Raw genomic sequence first — 18593 nt, forward strand, 5'->3', positions numbered from 1 at the left:
CACGGTGTAAAAATATAAACTCTTCCTTGCTTAATTGCACAAAGGAGGTGTTCAAATTAAAGGATGTAGAGTTATATTTCGGAAATTTGTACACAAACCTTATGCAATTTGACGAAATCTCAGCGTCGGTCAGGGAAACCGCTTCTACCCCATTTTCCTGTTTTTCGCCGAGCTGTGGTCAACTTGTTGTCGACCGCTGCTCTCTTGTGGCGGTTTCCGCGTACTGCAGGACGTTTGGAAATGACACGCAGGATGTTTTTCAGATCGATTTTTTTTTGTGTCAGCGTGGAGAGGGCTTTGAATTTGATGAGACATATATGATGCATCCGGCGCGATAGGGTTAATTTATTTGTCTCTCTTCTAGGAGCTGTAGAAACAACAGGGTGCCTGCTGCAGTATGACGAGTACGCCCTGATCATAGAAGGTCCAGTGTCTTGGCAGGGTGAAATGGCACTGATATCGGTATGTGGTGATATCAGTTAAAATTAATGAATTAATTCTCATATCTGAATAATGTGAACACTGGATTTACCACAAACTCACACACACCCTAGTCCTAGATGATACAACCAAGGTTACTTTTACCACAGCTCTGGCACTGCATCAAATTTCTTTTCTTTTTTATAGAACTGGACAGGTCATTTATTCGTTCCCCTTGTTTTTTACAGTGTCCTGCAGGATGCTGTGTCCTGCAATCCTGTGTGCTGTGCTACAGGCGCGTGTGGAGGTCAACCCGAAATGGGCACAGTAGAGTGAAAGAGGGTAAGCTTAACCTATAGCCTACGTCAGGGTTGAGGGACCTTTCTCATTCGAATGGCCACTTCAAATTCATCCGAGGGGCCATAAAAGTCCTTCGAGGGCCTTACTTTGAACACAAACCAGGATTTTTCCCTTTCACTTTAGGCCTATATTGAAGGCAGCCACATTTAAACAAACGCCAACTTCTTCAGGTTCCCTGAATATAACTTAATTGTATTGCTAATGTATTTACTAAGATTCCTTTACAAAATATGTCATATTTCATGTGAAGATGGAATTGCATTAAAATTATATCGGGGGCCGGATAAAACAGCCTCAAGGGTCGCAAACGGCCCTAGAGACATAGGTTCCCCACCCCTGTCCTACATTGTCAATATGACTTGTGCTACTTTATAGATAAGTTGTCAATGCTGTGCATTGCTATGTTTTGATTTATTTTCTTACATCCTACAGATCCTGGCAGGGAGACGGTAGTGTCCTGCAGGATGGTGATGGGCAATCTTACAAGAGACCACAGAAAACTGATATAGTGTAAGATTATCCCTGTTGGGCTCAATATGTCTTGCTTATTGATATATTTGCTATGTCAATATGAGGTGCATGACGAAGTATTTATTTATTTGTTATTTCTACAGCTCCCAGAAGTGAGACTGAGTGCCTGTTGCAGTATGACGAGGAAGCAGTGACCAGAGACCTTCAGTAGACCCTGCTGGCATGATTGGCGGCTGAAGAACATAATCAACAGCAATGTTTACTTTATAATATTGTACATACCTGTATAGTCTGCACTAAAATGCTGTACCTGTACTATTTTTCCTCTTACTTTCATATTTACCACGTATTTACTATGAATTGACAACTTTTACTCAAATCCATTTTTGTATGTGCCCTGACTAAAACTATCCTTAAACCTAACCTGTCAGAGGTGTAATAACAACCTGCTCTTAGCAATGTGGCAGCAGTCTACTTGGATGCAGCGGGGAACATAGAACCCTTTTTTTGAAAAAGCATTGTATGTTTCTGAGTTTTATGAATTGTGCCCTTCCCAAACCTAACCTGTCGTAGGGGCCTATGAAATCCGTTTTATTTTTCCTCATTCAGTTTTTTTCTGATTTATTTTTTGCCAAATTGTTTTTTTTTTTTTTTACATCTTATTTTCCCCTTTCCCCCCCCCCCCCCCAAAAAAAAATAAATTCTTAGTTATTTAGTTCAAACTGGTGTGTGGACAGAGCCAACCACTCATGGTTGAATGGTAGGTAGAGAAAAGAAAAGTAAAATTACCTACTAGCTTTTTGTAATATCAGCCCTCAAAAATATTCCAGGTAATAAGGTAGCTGTATTGTAATTGTACATGCGCATATATTCTATTAAATACACGTGACGCACACACCCAACTAGAAGGCGAATTCACTTCTGGTGCATTGAAGTTGTTGGACTCTGGCTGCATCAGGTTTTCTCGAATACTTGGCTATATTGCAACGTGCAGCTTAGAGACATTTTGGGTCACGTTATATGTAGGCATTAAATAAATAGCCTCGCAAAGTCCCTACCGTCTACCGTTTCACTCAAACACATGTTTTACAAGACGGCCGTTTTCTTCTGATGGTGACTTGACCCTTTTTCAAAGTTGATGCTAACTTTTAGTCACTATGCACGGAGAGCCGCCCGTCTTTTCTGTGTCGCATCGCATTGTCTTAACAGACGGTCAGGACAACGCGTTTATGCCTGACCTCACCTGTTCTACTAGGCAAAATTTGAGTGCTGTTGAGTATTAAGATTTCTTCAATGCTCTGACGGCCAGTGTTAGGACGTGGGAGACAATCGGAAACGCCGCTTGGGAGAGAGATGCGTGTTTGTTTCTGAGTTGTACATTTGTGACCTGAGTAGGCTACTGTATACATCACTGCATATAGCCTAGAGTATATTGTTTGCAGGGTATGTGTGTAGTTTTAAATTATGTATATTTATGAAATGCACGGTTCCTGTCTAAGTGTGTGTACATTGTTTGGTGTGATATTAAAAGCATTTAAAAAATTCATTTTCATTTCATTCATTTTCATTTTATCAATAAATTCACATCATGCATGCTGAAGCCCCATCACAGTGCAGTCTATAATGATGTGAATATAATGATGTGAATATACAAAGTAAAATCAACCTAGGTATATTAGTAATAATAATTTTTGCATAATTATACGGACCTACTGTATAGGCCTACGGTATGCATAAATTAATCCAACGTGACCAATAGAAGGTCGTCGCTGCCGACCCTGCTAACCAACAGCGCAGCTCTTTTACTTTGAGTCACGTTTCTTTTTCGTCCAATAAGAGCAAGGCTAGTCCGCGTTCTGGGCTGGCTGTCATTGCCTTTCATGTGGTAATCGTTGGGCCATTAACACCCTGCTGTGAGACCTGCCCGCGGCTCGCGATTCGCTTCCGGGCGAGTTGAGTGTCACCAAAACTGTTAATTTTGATTCTCTCAAGCGCTCAAAATCAGACGAAAGTTAGGCAAGTCCGTGGACGATTAGGGACGAGTTCATTGTCACAAATCCCCCTTTTCGTGCTGTGAGAATTGCCGGTAACACTTTACTTTACGGATCGCTAATAAGGTGGTAATTTCATGTTAATTTCATAGTTATTTCATAGTTATTTCAGGGTAATAACTGTTTGTTTTTAGTAACAACAGCAAAATAATTGTGGTGACACCCTGATGACTCGCAGCACGGTGACACTTTGTTGACACACACACACACACACACACACACACACACACACACACACACACACACACACACACACACACACACACACACACACACAATGCACTGGAAACTGTATGGTTATTTTGCTGTTGTTACTAAAAACAAACAGTTATTACCCTGAAATAACTATGAAATAACTATGAAATGAATACGAAATGACCACCTTATTAGCAATCCGTAAAGTAAAGTGTTACCTATTCGCCGTATCCAGCTTCAAACTCAGACCACCTGGGTACTACAATAGTGGTAGTGGGTAGGAGCCTACCTAAAGAATCAGACTAATTGATAAAGTCAAAGCACACTAACTGTTGTCTCTATAGTCTCTTTCTACAGGATGTTAGTCAATTCTGCGTTCCTGCTTGGGATGCACATCTTTTGTGCTTTACACACCCACGGTGTTCCGTAGTGATGGGCCAATGAAGCTTTGTTGAAGCTCTGAACCATTTAGGCACATTGCTTCAAAAATTGGGTTAGTACTTGAAGCTTCAGTAACAGGGCCCTCTCCTGGTGAAAAGCCATGTTTGCAATTAAACGGGCTCAATTCGATAAGATGAGATGTTGTGCCATCATCATCTGCGACATTAGCCTACCCCCAATATTGGACTGAGCTCGTACTTTTGCGCACTAACTTTCAGACATTTGATGTTTTAGGCTACTGATGAGGCAGTTGAGGTAGACGACATTACAAAGGCTACGATACCACATTTATTTATTTATTCATTTATTATTAGGATATGTGTTGGGCAATCAGAATGAAGCGTGGCTAAACATGTCTTCTCCTTGTTGTGTTCATAACTTATGATGATGTTGTCTACTTGTCTATCAAGTGGGACTTATAGGCTTAATGACAGTCAATAAAATATCTATTCTCTCCACTGCAACCTGGCAGACGGCTCTGCAACAGGCCAAACACATTTGCGCGCGCCTGCTGGTTCGTGTGGCAGCGCGAAACACTGCAGCTGCTTTCGGAAAACTGAACCAGTTTACTGTTTCATACGTCATATATCACATGGTTTTTCCGTACTGAAGCAAACTTCGGAACAGTGGTTTAATGGTTTTCGCAGTTGATGGTTTGAAACACGTTCCGGCGCGCTTGTGCCAGACTGCCATCACTAGTGTTCCCCACGCAACTCCCGCCATACTTAATTTATTCTAGGCTTTACTCATAACTAGGGTCCTGAGTCCAGGGCCGGCCCAAGCCTTTATGGGGCCTTAAACAAAATTTCATCTGGGGGCCCCTACCACCACCTACTCATCATCAGATGCTTTGTAAGCTTCATTTACTTGCACAAGTGAGGGTTAGGAGCTAAGGACATACAGTAGGCAGGCTGTCTGTAGATCATTATGCACTGCACTTCTTGGAGCAAAATTTCGCAGAAAGCCATTTATCGCAAAGGAATATCTTAGTTTCACTTCAAAACTATTTTTAGTTATATTCTGCATTTATTGTAGGGTTTGTACAATTAAGTGTGGTACATGAAAAAGGACGTTGTATCCACCATCATTGAAGTGTCCCCGATATACAGTATAATGGCTTCTGTTTCCATCGAAGCTCAGAAAGAAATTTAGGACTAGGAAATATGGTATAGAGTTAATTTTTTTCCTGGAACTTTGCTGCCCAGGGTGGGGTGGTGGCAGGGCCCTAAGCCATTGCATAGTTCACTTAGGCCTCGGGCCGGCCCTGCCTGAGTCCTAGAGATAAGGCCTATCCTTGTAGTCACTTGCATGTAATTATGGCTCACATGCAGTGGAGGTGTCTCCAATGGCGTATCTAAAAACAATCCCACTTCTGACACCAGCAAATGGGGATAATTTTGCTTGTCCAGCTTCAAACACAGGCCCTCGGGGTGCCAAATGTGCGATCAAAGAAAATGGAATATTGTACAAGAACGACCACTAGCTGGTGTGGCCAGGAGTGGCACTGCAGCTATGTTATCGCAGCCAAGTAAATAATGAATGGGTGCCAATGGGGCTGTACGCTTCTCATAGAACTATCTGCCCGTGTGATTTTTTCCCTGGAAACAATGAAGTCGTGTTTGATAGATATAAGTAAGTGAAAGCATTTGCCGACACGTTTGCATCTTGTCAAGTGTTAGATTCGTGAAAATGACCCTTAATTCAACTATAGCAATGACATAACACGTGACAATCGACTTTACGGCACTACGCCATTTGTTTTGTAGTTTTAAGTCTGACTTCAGATGTCGATGTGTTTAAAGTTATGTTAGGATCGTTGCGGACACCTGTTATTTATTGCATTTAAGGTGGTGGAAAAGCGGCATGTGTACATGGGGTAAAGGAAATGACTGCGCTCATCCTTAAGAATTTGGGCACCTTCAATTAACATGTTGGACGGCGGTGGGGGGTTTTGAGGTGTGTGACCGTAGATGTCTCTGCTAGGATCAGTCAGAGTACGTCTCTCGTCAGCTCTGGTCGTGAATAGTCGCAGAGATTCCTCAGCCAGCAGGTATTAGCCGAATGCTAGAGTGTTGCAGGACAAAACCATGTCAGGAACCTTTAACTTCACTTCCAATATAATTTCCATGATAAGGTACAGAATGTGTTTCCTGGTGAACCAGTAGCCTGTAAGTAACAGGCTACTGGCACACTGCCCTTTCACGCCTCTCCGCAGGCGGGGTTTAGTCAAAAGATGCTTGCACGCGGTTGGAGCAACCTCATATGAATGACATGACACTTCGACCACTCACGTTGAAGCTTTGTGACGTAGGACGTGTCGTCACGTAAGCGCTGCCAGGTCGGGAACCAAAACAGAACAACATCCTTTAGAAAATCAACTTGAAGTATTTTGGATAACACCGCTGAAATTACTGCTTCCATCCCGACGCATGATAACTCCTCGCACGCCGCCATTACTGTTGTGATTCAGGGAGGGGGCGGGCACAGCCGAACTACCCTGGGGGAGGGAGTTGCGTTCGATAAACGTCATACCCACTGAAATCCCTCCCTACGATCCTGATTCGTCGTGCTGCCCCGTTTATTTCGTAAACGGAGGAGGAGAGCGAATCACAGGTGTACCAGAAGGTTTGTGTAGCCCAGCCCCCTGGGTGTCAACACATAGCTTCTGGTTCACCAGGAAACAGAATGTGCATACATCTTTACAAACCAGAGAACTGAACCGTCACAAATCCCTGCTAAATTTAACACAATAGGCTCCCATTCATCTTTTACTTATTGGCTGCGTTCGCCAACGGGGCTATAATGGGAGTCAATGGTAGATGTCTGGTGCAATATGACCACCACACCAAACAGCCAGTCTAATTAACATGACATTTAGGGCACACACACAAACCTAGTAATGATCATTCCATCACTGTGCACCTCTGTTTTACATGAGGCAATTGTGTGTTTTGTTCAATTTTAAACTGAATAAAAATAAGAATATTGGGCCTACAGGATAAATAATCAAAAAATTAAAATCTATTTTATCAATAAAATGTCTCAAAATGAACTAAAATGTATGTTGAGTTCAAATTAATTGTTAACCTGTGGTACTTTTTGTTGCCATGTACTTTTCACAAAGTATGTTTAATAGAATATACACATTAACTTCATCCTTTTTTCATAATATGAAATACACAGTAGCTGCAGTGATTTCAAGCAGTTCATTCACCTACCACATGGTGGCGCTATGCCTAACTGCCAGTACACAGTAATCTGTGAAGTTTCACACTTGTGAAGCACTCCAAAAGGAGTTGGTGACACATTTCCTGTTGAATGGCCAATTTTAATTAAATTCCCACATTACCAAATGTCGCTATTTCAACCTTTGTTTTTTAAATCAATGTGCAACTTTTGACGATGGCAACACCTAGAATATTGATTTATGTACTATCAAGTACTTATATCAGCAAAAACCAAGTTGCCACCTGATCACTCCGACGAACCTGCAAGATAGGATTTCTGGCCCGCTGCCTACTTCACATTTTTCTTCTAAATGTGACCGGAAGGAACCTGATCAGCTGCCCTGGCAGCTCCCCCGCTTTGGTACCACACTGAGTCAGAAGAAAGCTTAGAACACACAGGTGATGAAAGTACACTGATTATTTTTATTATTATTTTCAATGGCTAAAATGGAAGTCTGAGACTAGGTGGAGTAAGCAAAACAAAATAAATACTGTCCAGCAGATGTTAGGACCACAGTATCAATGTGACACAGTCAGGAATACAGCCTAGGCACAGCAGTGACACAGCACACTCATGCAAACACAAAATCAAAATGGGCCTCAATTGAAGCCAAAGAAATAAACACACCCCACCGCAAAATAGGAGTACTGCACTGCAAATCCACAGCAATCTGATGCTGTGCCTAGTCGGACAACACAACACTGGGCCCAGTTGATGGCAGTCCTAGGGACATAAACAAAATGGTAGGAAGGTCAGCTAGTACAGCCAGATTGGTTCAGGTGCAAGGATGACAGCACACACATGCATAGAAAACAAACAAAAAACATACAAATTAACAAAATGCCCGGAAGGAGAAAATAAATAATCACATCCCACTATAATTAGGTTTCACAGCAAAGCACAGCAATCCGAGGTCCTACCTATCCCAACCCAGGCTGACTCCCCCCAAGCCGACTTGCCCCAAATGTCTCACTACAGTTCAGGATCACAGCTAACCCCAGAATAAAAGAGAAAATGAAGGGGGAAAAAGAAAATAATAAAAATGGTCCACCTAGTCAATAAAATGTAAAATTGCACTTTTCCCTAAGCCATCCCACTAATACCCCACACGCTCACACACCCACACACCCACACAATCACACGCTGTCAGAGTTGCGGCCTGCGCCAAGTGTAGGCACCGCACAGTGCACAGACGCTCACACAGTCGCACCCGCACGCTCAAGCACATTGGGCGCGCACAGTCCAGGTCAAATCTCCAGGGAGAAGAACAGTGACCACAGCGCACGCTGGAGCTGCAGCCAAGAAGCTTGTCCCACTGGCACCTCCACCTTCGGCTGTGGAAACAATATCCACACATAAGCGCAAGACAGGGCAGATATAATTTTCATTTCTATTAACGCCTCACGACGCAGGAAAGCATTACGGTTGATCAATTTACCTGGTCGCGAAGTTTCCGCACCCCACAATTAAACACCGGTTCATATGACGTCTTGAAGCAAGCACCCGTTTTTTGTAGGATGTGGTTGTAGTCGCAACTGTAAGGAAAATTACCCTAAGTGAACAACTTGTAAACCAAGCATGGAAGTAACAGCAAATGTCCAGTCAGCCAAGTCAAACAAGCACCGGCCACCATTTACCTTCACACGTAGTCAATTTTCTCTCTGCAATGCCGACCCTCGCTCAAAGCACGCTTTCTCTCCGCGATGCCAATGCTCAGGGAAGTCTCTCTACCAACCGGTTTCCCGTGGGGTATGGATACGCCACCACTAGAAGGAAGTGACCCAAATTACTTAGGTTGTGTATACAACATCAATAGGAATAAACGCAACAGCCAAATGCATCTCAAACTTAAGTGGCAAAACCACTGTTACCTTCCGTCAATGGGATGCCAACACAGACACGCTCCTCGCAGCTCCAACGTTCTGCTGCCTTCCAGAAGCAAAGCCAAAGAACCAGTGCCCAAACGCTCAGGTATACTAATAGACATCACCATGATTACCTGCCAGCTGATCAATTAGCCACCGCGCCTCCAATGCTACTCTACCGTCACGGCGTCGGTCCTTCCCACTTTTCCTGTGACAACTCGTCCTCAACCAATTGTTTACCTTTGTGAATCATGTATGCATGTATGCGATAATCAGTGTATATGTGTCCGTGAAAGATGATTACAAACAATGCTTCACCATACCAGGGTCATGCTGCCCACATAAATACAGCCATTTTTACCCGCAGACAGCCATCCTAAGCAGCCCAATTGGGCGGGAAACAGCCCAATCTGGCATCACTGCTCGCATCCGATTGTCGGCTCGTATAGTGTGAGGACGTGAGTCGTGAGATGTGAACTTAAATAGTGACATTCCATCGTGCAGTGTGAGCAGGAGCTTGATACCCACGAGTGAAAATATCGCACAGTGTATGCCCGGCTTAAAGGGGTCTATAGAACAGCCTTGCCACTTCTTATTAAGCCCCATTGCGCGCATTGGAGACCTAAATGAATGGGACCCAAATGGAGCTAGATGCTAAAAATGATCAATTTCACCCAAATCTCCTCAACAACGCTGAGATTTGAATGTCGTTCAATAAGGGTTTTACATCAAAAATGTAATAAAAACGCACATTTCTCCGTTTGATTTTTTTACAGGAGGAGTTTTTTGTTGCTCACTACTCGCTAGCATTTTGCTAAGTTTGTGACGTCATAGACACTTAAGCATATGCGTGGCTCAAAAAAATTCAGCCATGGGTATTTTCTATATATACTCTTTTTAAAGCAACATTCGAATTACAAGAGAAAATATCATATATTGAGATAAAGGCAATATGAGGGGTTTTGCTCCATACGACTCCATTCATTCTGGTCTCCGGGCCGCCACTTGGATAAGGGTGGAACTGCAACTAGAGCTCTAAACCCTTTCGGAAACCGGAAACACACCGTGAAACCAACAAGTGGCGTATCTGGACTTATCTTTCAATGGAGGTACCGCGCCTTTTAACTTGATGCCTGGTGGGTGCGTAGGTTCCAGTGGATTAACTTGAAGCAAGGAAGGGGAACTCGCACACTGTATTGCCGAATGCAATAGTGAACTTTTTATTGCATTAGAAAAACAAAAAAGGTGCTACCCAAGTGTAGTGCAGACATTTCGGTCACAGTCAGACCATCATCAGTGCAATCATTGAAAATAAAGACACGCCCTTATATAGAGTAAAGGCCACATTCACGGAAGACAGGTAGTTCAACCAGGTTGATGCACAGGTGGATGGAGACATCCTACCAATAGATACCTGTCATAGATAACCAGCAAAATGCAGTCATGGCCTACTATAAGGGGGAGAGTATAAGGAAACAAAACACAAATACAAATAATTGAAAAGGGGTAATGCTGAACAACAATGAAAATAATAACAATAGTAATAGTAATAATACATTTAAAGAGAGAGAGAAAAAAAAGTACTGATAGTACAACATCTTCACTAGACAAAATACTGCAGAAATTATTCATTTTAGGAAACATGTTAAATCAAAGTCATAATTTAGTCCATTAGGTTGTAACGTTTTCAAGTAGAAGATCCACCTAGCCTCGCATCTCAGGAGTGACTGGTTAGTACAACCGCTCCTGCGGTTAGGTAAAACTCTGTCGATACCAACAGACTTGAGGTCACTGGCCGAGTGTTTTGCTTCATTAAAATGTCTCGCAACCGGCGATTTGGGGTCCCCTCTGTTAATAGCGCTTAGACACACTCTCAGCTGCCTGCGCGTGCATCCCACATACTGTAGGCCACAGGGTCAGCTGAGGAGATAAATTGTCTGATGTTGTAGCGTCTTCCTGTGGAAAAAACAGATAAAGTGGTCAGTTTTCTGAATGTTATGACAGGAAGTACAATTACGACAGGGGAAAAAAACAGTGGTATCATCTAGTCGTGCGCACGGGCGCTTGGAGTGCTCATAAGTGTACGAATGGACAAGTTTGTCTTTGAGGTTGGGTGACCTAGAACAGTGGTTCTCAACTGGAATAGTCTTGTGACCCACAATTTGCCATGGTCAATACGTTGTGACCCAAACTGCGTGTCGCACCGTCAGATTCTTCCAATAATAATAAAAAATATTATCATGCATTTCATAATATGCATTATTATTTGCATTGTATACTGATATACAATGTGTCTTATGAAGTAGTGGAGAGGAAAAGGCCTATTAACCATGTTTCACTCTGTCTTCAACATCATAGTCATTTTTAGTGCATTGCATCACAGCTCCGCCAGGGTTCGTACGGTCATGAAAAACCTGGAAAAGTTATGGAATTTGAAAATTCAAATTTCCAGGCCTGGAAAAGTTATGGAAAAGAGTATTTTGGTCAAAAGTTTTGGAAAAGTCATGGAAATCCATCCAGTGTTTCATCAATTATCTTTATGAAGTTGATGCCACGGCGTAATAAAATGTAAATGTCCGAGTTCTCGTGGAAATGTTGTCTAGTGCAGGCTGCGTCTGCCTAACCATGTGTTGCCAAATTGAGTGGGTTTGAAATAACGCATGTTTTAATGGCTCCAGGCGGGTTTCAAGCGTTTTTGGCGCTAGAAATCAGTCACACCTGGCAACCCGCCTCGTAACGCGCGAGCTAGATGTAGTGTGTGCGTGGTGGTGAGAGGTGATCATAGCTCTAATCCTAGAAAAGAAATGTGGTTCTGTACGATATTACAGCATGTCGCGAAGTGTTACTTCAACAATGCTCGGCTTAACTTTCTGAAAAGATGATCAACAATGGCTGGAGAGGACGAAAGTTTTGATGTGTCCGTCCGATATGGGCGAAGCAGCGGCACTTGTTAGCCACCTGAAGGGCAAGATACAGCAGGCGGTTACCTCCTCAGCTACTAACAGGTTAGCAGTTATACGCGTTGAACTTGTAAAATATGTAGCGGTTCCACTGAAACGTTGCTAATGCCAAAAGGAATACAATCCTAAGACCTGTTTGGTCTTGGTTTAATTTGCCAGATAGGGCACCAAGCGAACCTTTATGCTTTCGGTAAGCCCCGAGATTTTGATAGCCTATTGATAAGCAATGCACCTGCTGCCTGCGAGTGTGCTGAAAGTGTGCTGAAAGATTACATGAAATCCGTACAGTAGTCTATGTGCAGCTGACCGCGAGCCAAACGACTACCAATGTCGGCATGACGCGCCTGTTTTGAAATACGGTATAAACGGCAGCGTGACTAGAGTTTGAAAAAGTCATCTGTGGCTTTGTTTTCAAATCGGTCAGATCGTTGCAACACAAAATGAAACTCACCCTAGCATCTCCTTGAGTGGGCGTCAGACTAGAACTATGCCACGAACAGTGCAGTCTCTCTCTTTTTTTTTTTTTTGCTCCAGCAACGACCACAACAGATGACAACATTATCATTCTTAGAAGAGCTTTGGACTTAGTCAGGTGTAGTAGGCAGGCCTATGATTTCTTACTTGGGCAGGATGAGCATTTATCCATCTCCATAGAGAGCATGTTGATACAAATGTGTCTTCATGATGATTTCACGACCTAATTTGCTATAGGCTGGCCTAGGCCTATTCATTTTCATTTCTGACTGTACATTAGACAAGCGAATTATATAACATTGGTGAATTATAGCAGAATTAATGTAATACAACATGAAGTATAATGGTTGCTTATAGCTTGTAGTAAAAGATAACCTATAGTATGACTGTTTATTGTTTACATATTTTTAATAGGCTATGTAATATAATATAATATATATAATATAATATGCCATAGTCTATAGTATAAATATATACAGTAATTACATATTTATAATATAGGCTACGTAATATAGCCTGTAATATAATACACACCCGCGCGATTGGTCATTGCTTTTTGGTCCTGGAAATTCACTAAAAGGTTTTGAAAAAGTCATGGGGGAAAAAATGGGGAAAAAGTGTATGAACCCTGTCCGCGACCCACCCAGGAACTCTCCGCGACCCACTTTTGGGTCCCGACCCACCAGTTGAGAATCACTGACCTAGAGTGAGTGAATGGCCCGAATCGCCCTCAGATTTTACTCGATCCAGGGCAGAATCAAGGACATCGCTGGAGTAACCGCGCTGGATGAACTGCTCGTATAATTTCTCCGCCTCTACTTGAAAGTCATCGTCCCTCTGGCAAATCCTACGTACGCGTAAAAATTGACAATACGGGAGTCCCTTCTTGGTGGGCCATGGATGGAAACTTGAGGCATGTAAAGTGCTGTTTTTATCTGTGGGTTTTCTGTACAGTGTCGTGAAAAGCTTCCCATCTTAATGTTTGACCCAAGTGTCGAGGAAGTGTACCTGGCTTTTGTCATACTCCAGGCTGAATGTGATTGTGTCCACAAGACTGTTCATGTAGCAGTGGAAGTTTTTCAGTTGTTCCTCTGTGCCTTTCCATACCACTATTACAGTACGTCATCAATGTAGCGTTTGTATAGTACTACGCTTTCAGTGAATGGGCTATTATTGTGGATGTGATTATGTTCCAAGAACCCCATGAACAAATTTGCATAATCAGGGGCGAAAGTTGCGCCCATCGCTGTCCCTCTGATCTGCAGGGAAAAGTCATTGTTGAAAAGGAAGTAATTCTTGGTCAAAACCATTTTCGCCATTTCAATGAGAAAGTCAGTGGGTGGGGTATCTGGACTTATACAATCTGTGGTTCTACTATGAATACACCACACAAAGAGGATATGATCGAAAAAATAACTGAAATTGTGCTCACAGCCTTTAAACAAGAGGACAAAATATTCAAATTCAACGGCAACACTTGATCTTTTATTAGCTCCATGAACAAGCACCACTAAACGCATGGGGCAACGGAGTTGCACAGGCAACTATGTGAGTACCAAAATCAGGGAGATATTTTGGGCTGGGCCTTGGTGAAACAAGTGTCTGTTTAAAGTAGAAATGACGAGAGAGAATAGCCTACCAAGATTGGTCCAGGATATGGGTTTTACACAGGTGAGAAACCCGAGTGTTGAAGTTGTGTCCTCTACTCCAATGCTAGGTCTACTGCCATGCCTACAGCTGGGGACAAGCTATCAAAGACGTCCGTCGTAATAGGCCTACGTGTCGCTTTGTGGAAAAAAAACACCTATGCTTAGTATTCTGTACAAAACTACTGCATAATCTTACTATTTCATATATCTGATTGATTATTGCTAATCCAGTATTGCATCTAAGGCTCCATATGTTCATGCTAATTTATTTTGATAACTGATTGAAGCTGTTTGGCAGTATTACGGCAGATATGCTGCATTTGGGTATGAGTTGATTCATGTATGTTAATATATGCTAATTTGATGACATCACCACATATATAATCGTGGCAGGCTTTATCATTACCAACACACATTTCATCTCAATTTCATTCAGTCTTTATTTCTCATTGCTTAAGTGTGCCATGTATGTCATGTCCTGCAAATTTGGTTAAGATATATGCTTTTGTTTAGGACTTACCACTTGGTGCAATGTTATAAGAAACTGAAGCCACTTTTCTGACATATTTTTTTGTTATTTCCATTAGCATTAGACAACTTTGTGAGCATTTAACCCTTGTGTTGTGTTCATAAGCTGCATACACCTGTGGTGTTCGGGTCATTTTTGACCCGTGATAACAAAACTCAGCTATAAAATACCTAAAAACACTAGTTATCATCAAATATTGTTTTTCATCTCATGGCTAACTTGGTATGTATTCATATTCATGGAAATATTACTTGATGTATTCATCTTTTTTACTTTAAAGATCTTTTATCTTACATTATGCAAATCGTTTTTGATGACCAAAACTATCAAAATCTGCATAAATTCACTATTAATACCTCCCAAAGTGATACAATTAGTGATTATGTTGTCCATGTATTACAGCTGATATGAGAGTACAACAATCCCCAAATTTATTTTATTAGTTTTTCTCTAATATTAAAAAATATCATCAAGAGTGGCATTTGTGGTGTTCAGGTCCAAACCAACCCAAAGAGATTTATAGCAGGATAAAGACCAAATGTCAACTAAATTAGTTTTTCAGTGCATAAAATTAATGTTTAAATATGTTGACTTGGTGTTTTTCAATATTTATATGATTTTAGTGTGGTAAATATACAAAATAACATTTCTGTCAGAGTCACAGCTATTCCGCTAATCTAATGCAAAGGTATTGGAAATGAACACCTCAATGAACATGAAAAACTCACACTATTCATCTGAATCCCCTATGCCATGAACATGGACCATTATGTCATTGCCACATCAACTTTATGGAAAGTATAAAACCAGTTCTACAGGTTTGGGTGCCATTATGAATTTTTGATACGTTTTTTGGAAAAAATAATGTGCAAAAATGTATTTTGCAAACAAATGTGCAAAAAATCTCATTATATAATGCAGAAATGGATTCCCTGACCATGAAAACATATGAGTAGACACCAGAAATACATCTGTACTCCTTTCACAACAGGAGATATGACATATTGTAGTGTATGGGACTGTCCGGCGGCCATATTGGATTTGTAATATCAAAAAGCTGGCAAAAAAAAGTTCAGGCAAGAAATATATTTTCCTCAACATAAATCACCAAACTGAAGACAAAGGGCAACCAACAGCTTTTCAGAAATGCATAAAACAACCAAAAATCTATACCGGGTCAATTTTGACCCCCGAACACCACAGATGTAACTTTTTTTTTTGGACCTTTAAAATTTACTAAAATTATAAAACATATTTTTTTTGTGTTGAAATGATTGTGACTGAGGATTAGATGAAGCCTTATTCCAAGAAAATAAAGGAAAGTGTGTTTTTTTCACACTAAAACTTGAAAACGGGTCAAAAATGACCCGAACACAACATAAGGGTTAAGTGGTTTGAAGCATATAATCATTAAAATTTAAGTACATTAACTAAATTTGATGGAAAATATATAATGGCGAGATTTTGGGCAATGTAATCAGATAATGACATCATAATGACATCATAATGCCAGATAATGACAGTAAAATTGACATTCGTAGATGTCCATATGTAGATCATCTCCCCCAAGATTGGTGGTCATATCATATTCCGTTCAAGAGTTATGAGGAGTTATGGGGAGTTATGCCCACCCAGGCCCAGGAATGCTAAAAAAAAGCCCAGTCTGAATAGGGTTAAGTCACTCAATGTCCTAGCCCTAAATATATTGCAGATAGGCTACTGTAATACCATTCTACTAGAAGTCTAGGTCTTTAGAATCGTCTCTACTTGTTGTGCCCAGGGTAAAATCCAGCCAAGGTGAAATGGAATTTAGCCATTATGCTGCCAGATGATGGAACAAGCTTCCTGTTCAAATTAGAACGACCGTAACAGTAGACTATCATGTTTTGACTTAAAAAGCTTCATTTTAATCTGGCTTTGTAGCTACTCTCTACACTACTCTCCAAAAGAGTTGTCGCCTATCCATCTGTTTGGAATAACAGCTAATAACCTGACTTTCAATTAATCACTTGGCTTCAGAAGTCACTCATATGAAAGCTACAACCCTCCCGAATGAAAATGTATGTACAAAAATAAATTGGTAACACTTCCAAATAAGGGGCCATAATTAACAGTAAAGTAGCTACAACCTAATACTTAAAAAAGGGTTAATAATCATTACTTAATGCCACATTAGACACATATTAATTGTTATTAATGCATATGTTGAACATTAGTAAGCAGTTACTTAACTATTAGATAACTACTATGTTGTGTTACAAGTTAATAGCATATTATTATTTAACTAAAAGTAAGGGCACAGTTAATAGTTAAGTAGCTATCAAGTTATACTTAACTAAGGACCAAAATTAACACTTACTTAATACAAAAGTAAGGCATAACTAATGGATAAATAATACATAAATATTGGGGTTTGGGACCCTTATATTAGAGTTGGCTGAGGATAACTAATGGTTAATTAATCGATAGATATTGGTGTTTGGGACCCTTATAATAGAGTTGGCTGAGCATACCTAATAGTTAAGTAATTAATCTACTGTGACATCTAGTTTTCACTCGTTCAAATCACTGTAATAATGGCAACAGGAGCCATTATATAGCAAGGATTGGACGTACACTTCTCAATGATGGTGGGGTGATGAGATGTAATTTGTTCATATACCACTTATTAGTTTTAATGGTAAAAACCCTACAATAAATGCAGAACATTATGAAGAGTAATAGTTTTGAAGCGAAACTAAACCATTCCTTTGTGATAATTAAGTTAATGTCTGAGAATATTAGCTCCAAGAAGTGCAGTGCATGATGGGTACGCAATCTACAGACAACAATATTTCGGTATTATTTATTCATTAGTTATGCCTTACTTTTGTATTAAGTAAGTGTTAATTTTGGTCCTTAGTTTACTATGACCTAATAGCTACTTAACTATTAACTGTACCCTTATTTATCTATTAGTTAAATAAGTTTCATGCCATGAACTTGTAACACAATATAATAGTTATCTAATAGTTAAGTAACTGCTTACTAATGTTTAACATATGCATTACAGTATTTCTCAATTGGTTTTGTACATTTCTCGAATAGGGCTGGGCGATTCACCCTAAAAAAAAAGAGAGAGGCTCTGTTTGTGTGGCGGTGCTTCTGGTGTGAGTGAAGCCTACTCGGACTGGACCAGTTTATATGGACATGGGGTAGCCTATAGCAGGGGTTTTCAAAGTGGGGGCAGGGGACACCTAGGGGGCCGTGAGGGGATGCCAGGGGGGCCGCGGCAGGTTGGCAGGAAAAATATAGCAAAATAAAATGAATAATTTAATAAATTGAATAACCTAAGTAGCCAAAATAAACCAAAAATAGGCTCAGTGGAATAATTTTGTTCTTTACAATATTTATGTATTGTGCTTTCTGTAGTACCTGAATGGTCTTAGGAATACACAAACTTTATCAAGGTGTGAAACTGGGTGCACAGAAAAAAATAGTGTGGCACGTCCCATGTCAGGGGGGGCTTGGCTTGAATCTACCTGTAGCCTATGTGGAGGGCTCATAGTAAAGTTTGGGAAGTCCTGGTCAAAATAGCCTAATGTAATTTTATCTCAGAACATTTCTAATAAATGGCCAATTGGGATTACATTGAAACATCTCAGAGAAAGAACAAAACATGTGAGGGGTTGCCTGCTGGTTTCCCATGAGAGCCCATGCATAGTAATGCGTCTAAATAGCCTACATGTCGATGCATCTGAACACTGCTGCGTTAACACAGAGAAAACATTTTGGAGCAACACCCTAAAACAATGCTTAGGCTACTTCAAGACGGTAACGTTTGCAAGCCTGAGTAGATTAGATATCGCGTTTCATGCATTTAATCAGACATCATAGGGTCGCATTCGCACAGGATTAGAACTAGTTTTACAGCAGGTAATTTCTCCGGACTGCTTCACAAGTGGTAAAAC

The 18593-nt window shown here is 40.9% G+C and overlaps 1 long non-coding RNA gene across 1 annotated transcript; it reads right to left on the reverse strand.

Annotated features, from left to right (window-relative positions):
- Positions 1-8615: 8615 nt before the first annotated feature.
- Positions 8616-9364, reverse strand: LOC134467412 (uncharacterized). Its single transcript, XR_010038534.1, has 3 exons — positions 9038-9364; positions 8804-8932; positions 8616-8701 (listed from the first exon to the last, which is right to left on the reverse strand). It is a non-coding gene; the product is annotated as an uncharacterized LOC134467412 (long non-coding RNA).
- Between the last annotated feature and the right edge of the window lie 9229 nt (positions 9365-18593).

This window comes from Engraulis encrasicolus, chromosome 17 (genome assembly GCF_034702125.1).
Source record: "Engraulis encrasicolus isolate BLACKSEA-1 chromosome 17, IST_EnEncr_1.0, whole genome shotgun sequence".
NCBI classification, from domain to species: domain Eukaryota; kingdom Metazoa; phylum Chordata; class Actinopteri; order Clupeiformes; family Engraulidae; genus Engraulis; species Engraulis encrasicolus.